Source organism: Benincasa hispida, chromosome 1, assembly GCF_027475165.1.
Source record: "Benincasa hispida cultivar pf3 chromosome 1, pf3_genome.v1.1, whole genome shotgun sequence".
NCBI classification, from domain to species: Eukaryota; Viridiplantae; Streptophyta; class Magnoliopsida; order Cucurbitales; family Cucurbitaceae; genus Benincasa; species Benincasa hispida.
This window is the reverse complement of record NC_143478.1, coordinates 27,715,713-27,726,488: the sequence shown is the minus strand read 5'-3', so window position 1 is coordinate 27,726,488 and position 10,776 is coordinate 27,715,713.

The following is a 10,776-nucleotide window of genomic DNA, read 5'->3' as shown; positions in this document are numbered from 1 at the left end:
CCACCTCTGATGACAACCTCAACAATCAACTCCAATACATCTTCATGTGACTAACTTCAAGCTCCGACAACCACCTTCGACTACAAATTCCAGTAAAAATCACCCCTGCTTAGTGCTTCACCACACTACAACTCCTCTGTTAAAAGTAAAGACTGACCCTGACGTGGACTTATGAGAGTCCTTATCAGTCTGAAAGTCAGAATCCGTGTATCTAGTAAGGATCAAATCCTTAGATCCATACATGAACATGTAGTCCCTCGTTCTCTGAAGATACTTGAGGATGTTCTTCACTGCGGTCTAGTGACCCTGGCCTGAATTAAACTGATACCTACTGACTATGCCCACAGCATAGCAGATGTCTGAACGAGTACATATCATTGCGTACATCAAACTGCCAACAACAGACGTATATGGGGCCTGTCTTATCTCCTAAACCTCTTGAGGCATCTTAGGACACATGTCCTTAGACAAAGTGACTCCATGCCTGGACGACAGTAGGCCTCTCTTGGAGTCCTGCATCGAGTACTTGAGCAAAATCTTGTCAATGTACGATGCCTAAGACAGTGCTAGCACTGTGTTCTTACGATCTCGAAAGATCTATATACCTAGAACAAACTGAGCCTCTCCCAAATCTTTTATTTGGAATTGGGTCATTGGCCAGTTCTTAACTGCAGTCGGTAGACCTATATCATTCCCAATGAGTAGTATCTCGTCTACATACAGCACTAAGAAGACTAATGAAGAGTTGATGATCTTCTTATAGACACAAGGTTCATCAACGTTCTAGTTAAAACCATACGACTTGATCACAATATTAAACTGTATGTTTCAAGATCGAGACGCCTGATTCAACCCATAAATGGACCGATACATCTTGCAAAAATTTTGCTCTTGACCTTAGGCTATGAATCCCTCGGGTTGCACATGTAAATGGTCTCCTCAAGATTTCCATTCAGAAAGGCTGTCTTGACGTCCATTTGCTAGATCTCATAATTATAATAAGTTGCAATGGGCAGAAGGATACAGATCGACTTTAACATGGCAATAGGCGAGAAAGTCTCCCCATAGTCGACTCCCTCTACCTGGGTATAATCCTTTGCCACAAGTCAAGCTTTGAAGGTCTGTACCTTACCACCAGTACCTTGTATGCACTTGTAGATTCATTTACAACCTAGGTCTTACCCATCAGGTTGATCTATAATATCCCATACTGAGTTGAAGTACGTCGACTTCATCTTAAGATCCATGGACTTGACCCATTCATTCCGATCAACATCCTCCATTGCCTTCTGATAAGACAACGGATCCTCAACGTTGCCATCTGCTAACATAGCAAGGATTTTCGTGAAACCCAGATAGCGAACAGGCGGGTTCACAACCCTCCCACTATGTCGAGGTTCCTTCAACTTTTGAGGTGGAACTGACCTATTAGATGAACTCCTATCAATAACTCTTGTTGATGTAGCAGACTCTTCAAAAACTCTTATTGAAGTTTTAGTAGTTTCATTGGAAAGTTCACTCAACACGACTTTACTTCGTGGACTATGCTCCCTTTTATGATCCTCCTCCAGAAAAGTAGCGTTCGTGGAAACAAACACCCTATTTTTAATTGGATCATAAAAATAACCCCCTCGACCAGGGTTCCAACTTCTTGGGATTAGCCTCAAGCACATGTGCAGGGCAACCCCAAATGCAGAAGTGATGTAAACTAGCTTTACGCCCATTCCACAACTCCAAAGGTTTTCTCATAACACTATTGGAGGGAACACAATTGAGTATGTATACCACAGTCTCCACTCCGAAACCTCAAAACGAGTTCGGTAAGAAAGCGTACTCATCATCGAACGAACCATATCCAACAAGGTTCTATTTCTCTTCTCCACTACACCATTTTGCTGAGGTGTACCCGACGCTGAGAGTTGGGAAACGATTCCATGTTCTATCAAATAGTCCTGGAATCTCGAGTCCAAAACCATTCCACCTCGATCCGATTGAAGTGTTTTAATCTGTCTATCCAATGTGCTTTCAACTTTAGCCTTGAACTCTTTGAACTTTTCAAAGGATTCAAACTTCCGTTGCATAAGATAAACATACCTATACCTAGAGTAATCATTAGTAAAACTGATAAAATACTCATAGTCAACTCGGGCTCACACATTCATAAAACCACAAAGGTCAGAATGTACTAACTCAAGAGGCTCTTTGGCTCTACAACCTTTTCCAGTAAAAGGTTGTTTAGTCATCTTACCCTCAAGGCAAGATTCGTACACCGGTAAAGAATTTTCTTCTAACTCACTTAGAAGTCCATTCTTCACCAATCTCTCAATCCTATTGAGATTTATGTGTCCTAAACGAAGATACCAAAGACGGGTATTTTATTTTGGAGAAATACGTCGATATTTTTTTTTATTTACGGCAGTTTTAAAAAAATTTGTGTTATAGAGGGAATTAATTGCTAACGGCCTTAGCACATACAAATTACTTTCCAGATATGTTGTACAAATATTAACACCATCTTTATGAACAAACCTTTATCCACATTGAAAGAAACAGTGTATTTCCATTGTAACAAGCCTTACAGAAATGAGGTTTGAAAGATCTCTTACCGAGAAGTTCCATGAGCGCGTTCAGATCGCTCCAATTTCACATTGACCGAAATAACACAATATACATTTAAACGTACAGTTATGTAAACAAACAGTAAATTAAAGGCTATCTTTGAACAACAATAAACAAGGGAGAAATTTACCATACCAGTTGAAGACGTTCTTCAAACTTCGGAACTCAATGCAGCGGAAACCTCCACCCGATCGTCAATGCAGCAGCACGCACAACCGCAAACTCACGACCGCAACGGGGACGACACCACCAGAAAAGAGCCCCGGGTATTCTTGGAGTGAAAACCAAAAGCATGGTCTTAAGTGAATTTGGTAGAGGAAAGAGGAAGCACGGATCGTGTAGGCGATAAGCAAGTGGGAGGGAAAAAGGCGCTATCGTATAGCACGATGATTGTCGTTTAGGAGAAACTACACGATCGTGTAGCTTTTACTAAACGATCGTTTAGGAAATGGTATACGATCGTTTAGCAAACTCAGCACAAACTATGTTCGTTTGGAAAGCTATCCGATTGTGTAGGAACTAGTGTGCGATTGTTTAGGTGCGAGGTGGATGATTGTTTAGGCGAATAAGGACTATCATATAGGCTCTCGAAATACTTAAGCGATCGTTTACGATTCACCAGCGCGCTCCTCTAACTTTTTCGGACAACAATTCAAAATGAAAACTATTTTCATTTTAATTCATCGGTTATAATAATCGACACTGCCCCACTAACCCACGTCCAAATGCGATTTTTGGATTAATTATCATTTAATTAACCAACTAAAATATTAATAAGTAAAAACATATTATATTTTTACTCTATAGTTTGATATCACATATCTACTATAATATTTTCTCTTCTACTTGATATAAATCATATTCATATCTAATTTCCTCTAAAATAATGTATCTTATACATTTAGCCAATTATATCATATATAATTAAGCAGTCCAATTATATCATATATAATCGAACTTCTTCTTGTCAATTTGAACATTTCAAATTAACCTAAACACTGGTTCTCGACTTTATCCAAGCTACCCAGGGGACCTAATGGACCTGTGGCTCGAAGCTCCAACGATCCATGAATAGCTGACTAAACTCTTTAGTCATGAGATCTACCAGCTGTTAACTGTCAGGCATTCCACTAAAGACCAACAGTTGAACTCTTCTTAACACAGATATATTTTTGTGTCCATCAGATATAACCAATCATGAGTACAATGACCCTTCACAGATGCTCGTAAGTACAGCTGGGCCAAATTACCATTTTGCCCTTGTAGTTACATCTCACTCCTTAAGTACCACTGATTCCTCTAATGAACAATACAACATAGTCCAACTATGTGTGAACACCTCTCGGGCCAAAAGAAGGTGTGTGGCGCCACATCGTTCAAGCTCCGGAATCAGCTCTTAAGGGAGCTATCTATCTACTTATCCCTGCCTCGAGGAAGGAGTGAATTACATCTTGTGTAGCTGAGTTTCTAGCTCCCAAATCAGACGAATACCCAAGATGGTAGGTTTGAATCGGTGACCTGGCCACTCACACCCATACAAATCAAAGAACCGTCCTCAATGGCAGGATTTTCCAACTCACTCAGGATTGAGGTTATGTTACCTACGGTCATCCTAGTGAAGTGAAGTCTCTGTCATGAACAGTGTTAAATAACAAGACGTTAACACTTCGTGGTCAGGTCTTATACAAACTCTTTGTATAGGACGCCCCCGCTCACATGTCCTCAACACGAATGATCAGGATCAGACCATCTGTGACAAGTCACAATACTTGTGACCATTCCACAAAGCGGGCCGCATCCATAGCATTACCAGGATAAGGTTTCCGTCATATATCCATATACTACAAACCATTTTGATTATCACTCAAGACATGATCCACTTGTATGTCACCACATACATGTTTAAGTCACATACAGATAACTAGAGATTTTATGTTTATTGGTTTGCCCGTAATTTCACCAGCCTTCAGCTGTCGCCAAGATCTAATCCCCTGAAAAGAAGAACAAACATGGTTAGTGGCGCTTGAATCAATTATCCAGGCAGAATCATCATTCTCCATTAAACAAGTTTCGAGCATAAGTAAATCACATTTACTTTTATCCGCCTTGGCCTTAGCCTTGGCTGCTTTCTTCTCCTTCAGATACCGAGGACAGTTCCTCTTCCAGTGTCCAACTTAGTTGCAATGGAAACACTTTCCCTTAACAACTTATGGACGCCTCCTTAGGGCGACAAGTGGTGGGTTAGCAGGTGCTTTCTTTTTTCCCTTACCACCATTCTTCTTCTTCCCCTTTGTAGAGTTAGAAGTAGAAGGTGCAGACTTCGTTCTTGAGGTCGAACCTCTATAGAACGTCCTGGAGGATGAGGTAAAATTTGCCTCACCATTCTGCCTCTCTTTACTTTTCAGTAAAGATTGTTACGTCTGCAACTCGTTGAAGAAAGTTGTAAGGTTATACTTCACTTTGTTAAGAATCACATTACTAACAAAGTGTAGGAAGCTCTCCGGAAAAGAATGCAGGATTATGCTGGCTGCCCTCATCGATGATAGAGCCATTCAACTCCGGCACATTGAAGTGGACCATCAGTTTAGCACATGTTCATGAACAGAGGTGCCTTTTTGCATTTTGGAGTTGAATATGTATTTAAGAGCCTCATGCATAAGCTGTTCAGACTGTCCAAACATCCCCCGCAGGGACTCCATGATCTCACGCGCTAAGACCATAGGCTCATGTTTCTTGGCCAAGACTTCAGAAAGACTTGCCAAGATGTAGGCTCGGGCCTTTTCATTTGCCCTTGTCCATCGCTCCTATGCCTCCCGAACATTTTGAGCGGTATTTGGAGCTGGAATAGGAGGACAAGCCTCTGTGAGAGCGAACATGAGATCCTCGATGATTAGGATTGTCGTGATCATATGTTTCCATGTTGAAAAGTTATCGCCAGTTAGTTTTTCGGCACTTAACAACGATAAGGTGGCTGTAGCCATTTGAAAAAGTTGCTAAAAATATGAATAAAACTTTATTAGATTTTGCTAAACCAATCAATTTTGCAAAACAGTTTCAAGTACCCTAAGTTATAAACTTCTATTTTGCAATGATGCCCTATAGAGTCAGGACAAACGCCACCGGTGGGGTGATCAGTTGCCCCTTCGCTGGAATGAGACATTCTTAACCATTAGGCAGAACCAACTCTTGGAATTGAACCTAACAGCCACCATTTTTCGATCCAGAAACGTTAACCTTTAACTATTCCGCGTAAGTGTTACCCCTCGCTTTCGGTGCCAGAGTACCACCCTAATGCGCTTACTGTAGGGAAAAGACAGATTAGGACGAGAGGTTAAGTTACCTTATCCTCTTACAGAGATCAAATAAAGAAATGCGCAAAATTGTCATCCTTTAGGGGGACACTCCCAGGGTGCCTCAAGGCGATGTGCAGTAACTTTATTAAACCTAACGAGGGAGACCGAGGGATATGCTGTCGCACTTCCCACACCCACTTACTATGAACATTCTCTCCATCCACCTTGATATTGACTTACCCAAACACCATCCGTTGGGGGACACGCCAAAGGTGCCGCGAGACCGATGATAGATCTCACGGTGTAGACTATTTAGGAGAAAAGTGAAAGGTTTAAGTGAAGCATCTTATGCCTCAAGTACCTCTCATTGAATGTTCTACCTAGGGATTCATTAACCTAGACAATCCGGCTACTGATTTTAGTCTAAGTCATATTTTTAAACTCTGCTCATAAACAACGTTTGTCTATGAAATATGAACAAGTTCAAGTAGTCACATTTAAACATTTTAATGGACTGTTCTTACTTGCATGCATGCATCAAATTTATCTAATTCACCTTTCCAGGTAAGTTTCCAGGTGGGATGTTACGTTTGCATCAACTTAAATACTCCAGCCTAGACATAACCCGCCTTAGACAAAAAGTCCCTTATAGATAGATTTACTACACTTTAAGCTTTTATTAGCCAATTTAATCCTATTAAACTAATTAAAATATTAAAGCCTTAGGGTTGCTAACATATTAGAACCGTGATCTTAGGTCTATGTGATTCAAGTTTTAAACACTTTAAAACCATGAATTAAACCTAAATGAGCATGCATGTCTTCCTTATTTCTTTGAGTTCTAATTTCTCTTTAACTTTTAAAAAGAAACAACTAAAACCATTGCACACAACGAGGCATTTATAACATTTATAAAATAACCTATGTGTCATGCTTCATGCAATGCCCAGTCATTACTATATATATAACTTTTATATAACGCGTAACAACCAAGCAAACATGCTATCATTCACCCTTATTGTAACATCCCGAATTTTAGGAAAATTTAAGTTAATTATCTAAAATTATTGAGTTTAAATTTCACTTTCATTTGGAAATTTGAGATTAAATTGAAATAATTGAAAAACTTTTATTGGTTAAATTGAAATTAATTGATTAGATATTCGAATGGATTATCTTGAAAATATTGAATTTTGCTTCCCTTTGATTTTGGATTTTAGGGCCAACTTAAAAAAAAGATTAAAAGAGATAATTAATTTCATGTGATTTTTAATTGATTTAAATATTTCGAAGGATTTAATTTGTATCAAATTGATGGATCTGCCCTTTAATTTTGGTTTTTGAAACCTAAATTAAGATAATTTGAAAAGTTAATTGATTTATAAATTTAATAGAATCTTTGGAGATTTTGGAGATATTGTGATAAAATATATTATTTATCTTTTCAAGATTTAAAAAAAAATAAAAGGATTGAGATTTTTTTCGAAATTAAATGAGAGTGAAAAGAGACCAAAAATTGGGGAGAGAGCAATTCGATTTTTCAGCGATAGCTTTCACAAAATTGTCGATTGTCGGAGTTTGAACCGTTAGAAATTTGATCATTCTGTTCGAGACATATAAAGTTTCATTTTGAACAGTTGGATCGTTGTTTGAAGCTCTGGTTTGTTCGTAATCGTTGTGGAATAAAATTTATAAAAAAAGAAATTCTCTCTCACTCTCGCAAACCCTCCTCATGCAACACTCACTACTAGTCACGAGCCTAAACAATTTATGTCGTCTGACAGCAATACCCGCTGCCTATCTATGGAGCCACGAGCCGATGTGCCATCAGCCACCATTGCCCAATCTTTGCCGGAATCTTGAGAAAAACCTTGGGTAAGACTTATTTTCTTTATAATTTGGGAGGTGAAATTCACTCATCTAATTTTGGGTTAAATTAGTAACCTCTCTTTGGTGTGAAACTTATATTCAAGATTTGGAAGTTTTGAGGCATTAATCATCAAGCTAGAGACCATCTTTCGTTTTGCAAAAAATTGGTAAAGATCGGTAAGTTTTGGGTAAGGGTAAGTTGTTAGTTGGTTTTCTTTTGGATTGAGAGTAATAGTGAAAAATTAAGTTATTGATTTTGGATTTAATTTTGGATTAAATTAGCTAATTGAATCAAGTTTTGGAATTTTTCATGGATCAAGCCACAACTTTAGGTTGATTCAAGTGTGCTCAAGAAGTTCTAAGGAGATTTTATTTTACGTTTTTTACCAAGTTGAGGTAAGTGATACATTATCGGTGCCTTCGTGCCAGGAGATCTAGATTAGACCTATAAAGTTACTTGGTAAACTCTGGTGCCTGATTTTGTTTGTCATTATGTTTTGCTAGTTGTATAGCAGTTACAAGTATTATGACCATGTTAAAATTTTTTACTGATATTATGTATGTGATGCAAGAATAGACCAGTAGAGCGATTTATCGTCTCGCCTTGACGCATGTTATTATTATATTTGACCGTGTGCCTACGAGCCACTAGACATGTGTGAACCAACAAGTTTATGTTCATGTTATTATCATGTTTGACGGTGTGCCTATGGGCCACCAAACATGCGTGAGCCGAGGTTTACGTTCATGTTACTTTTATTTTCATGTTTTATGTTTTGACGGCGAGCCTACGGGCCACTAGACATGCGTGAACAGACAAGTTTACGTTCATGTTATTATCATGTTTGGCGGTATGCCTACGGATCGCTAGACATGCGTGAGTCGATGGGTTCACGTTCATGTTATTATCAAGTTTGACGGTGTGCCTACGGGCCGCTAGACATGCGTGGGTCGACCAGTTCACGTTCATATTATTATCATGTTTGACGTGTGCCTACGGGCCGCTAGACATGCATTTCAAGGCAAGATAGTACGTCTTTTGGTTTTCCTTTCATCATAAAAAATCGATGTAGTTGTATGAGCCACGGGCTATCTTTCCTTGCTCGTGGATGCATAGCCTGATCCCGGTAATGGGATTACTTGCTGAGTATTTTATACTCAACGTTTCTTAATTTATGTTTTTCAGGTAATGATAGGAACGGATCGACGGGTGACGAGAGGGACCTGTGATCGTGCCATATGGGACATGTAAATCGCTTCCGTACTGTTTACGTTTTTAAGCTATTTGAAAGTTTTGATTTGAAATTCAATATTGGTCAAAATTTTATTGGTTTAAGTTATCTTTTTTTCTTCATTATTTTAGGGGCCCCGAACAAAGGTTTTACTTATTTGTTATTTATTTTGGAAAACTGTCTTTATTAATTTAATGAAATTTATTTTCCTCAATGGTCAAAATGTTTTAAATGTAAGTGTGTAATTATGAGTAACAACCCTTATTAGAGAACTTAAAAGGTCGGGTCGTTACACTTATACTATAACAATTATAATATAAAGATGATGCATGTCAATGCTTTTTATACATGCATAAATATAACTCTTATATAATATGATGCATGAGCATGCTCTTACATAATTAAAATCATGCTTCTCCAAATTATAACAATTACAATAAAGAGATGATGCATGACCATTGCATAACCTAAGGTGGGATTTACTATATGTGCATACCATATGACATATTAAAAAACAAACATCGCATGTAATAAACAAAGAGATTAGTGGACCAGGATGAGCTTTTTTACCAAAAATCGGAATGAAAAACCCTATCTATTACATTTTTTATCGAGCAAACCGGTTCATAGGCGAACGGGGTCTTGAACCGCCAGAAGGTCTTCATCGTGTAGCAAACTCCAGCAAGTAGACGATCGTTCAGCATGGACTAAACGATAGAAGCATAAGCAAACGATCGCGTAGATGACGACGAGGTTGCGAAGCCTGACCATCCATGCGATCGTGTAACATGACGACAGGTAAATGATTTACCTTGCGTTACTAAGCGATCTTTTAGTCAGTTACTAAGCAATGAAGCTTGCTAACCAAAATGATCGTTTAGCGCACGCTTTAAACGATACGCGAGCGTCTCATCGTCTAACCGATGCGTGCAACTTGGTAAACAATTTACCTTGCGATGCTAAGCGATCATTTAATCACTTACTAAGCGATGAAGCTTGCTAACCTAAACGATCGTCTGGCGCGGGCGCTCATTAAACGATACTCAGCGATCGCATACCCGATCGTCAACCCTATACGACTAACTCTTGATCGCATTCCCCATCGTTTAACCGATGCGTTCAACCGCAATCACCTACTCCTTTATCTTTATGATGTTATGGAAAGTGATCGCGTAGAACTTCTTCTGCACGATGCAATCAACCCTAGATCGTCTCCTTCCTCGAAGAGTCACAATCTTTGCCCAGAACTTCGACAAACGACTCAAAACTTCAAACACACTTTGTGTACAAACTCGATAACGATTATTTATGCCCCACGCATAAGCCTTTACAAACAACCACAAATGTAAAAGGATTTAAACAAACCGAGGCTATTCATCCCAAAAACATCCATTAATCCGGCACACCCACAGTAGATTTAACAATTAAAACAGCGTAGAAATGCACCCACCATGATTGTATATGTTATTTCGTTGCAACAGATAAAATCAGAGTATTAGAAATCTGGCTCTGATACCAATTGAAGGATCTCATACCAATAGTTCCATGAGCGTGTTCAGATCGCTCCGATTTCACAGTGATCGAAATATAAAAGATATACATTCAACACATACAGTTATGCACATTAATCTAATTACCGGCATGCTCAAAATAAAAAGAATAACAGAGAAAGGGTTCCATACCAGTTGAAGACTCTCTTCGAACTTCTGAACCCTAACGCTGCGGATCCCTTTAACAGATCTACCAACACCCGGCGGGAATGT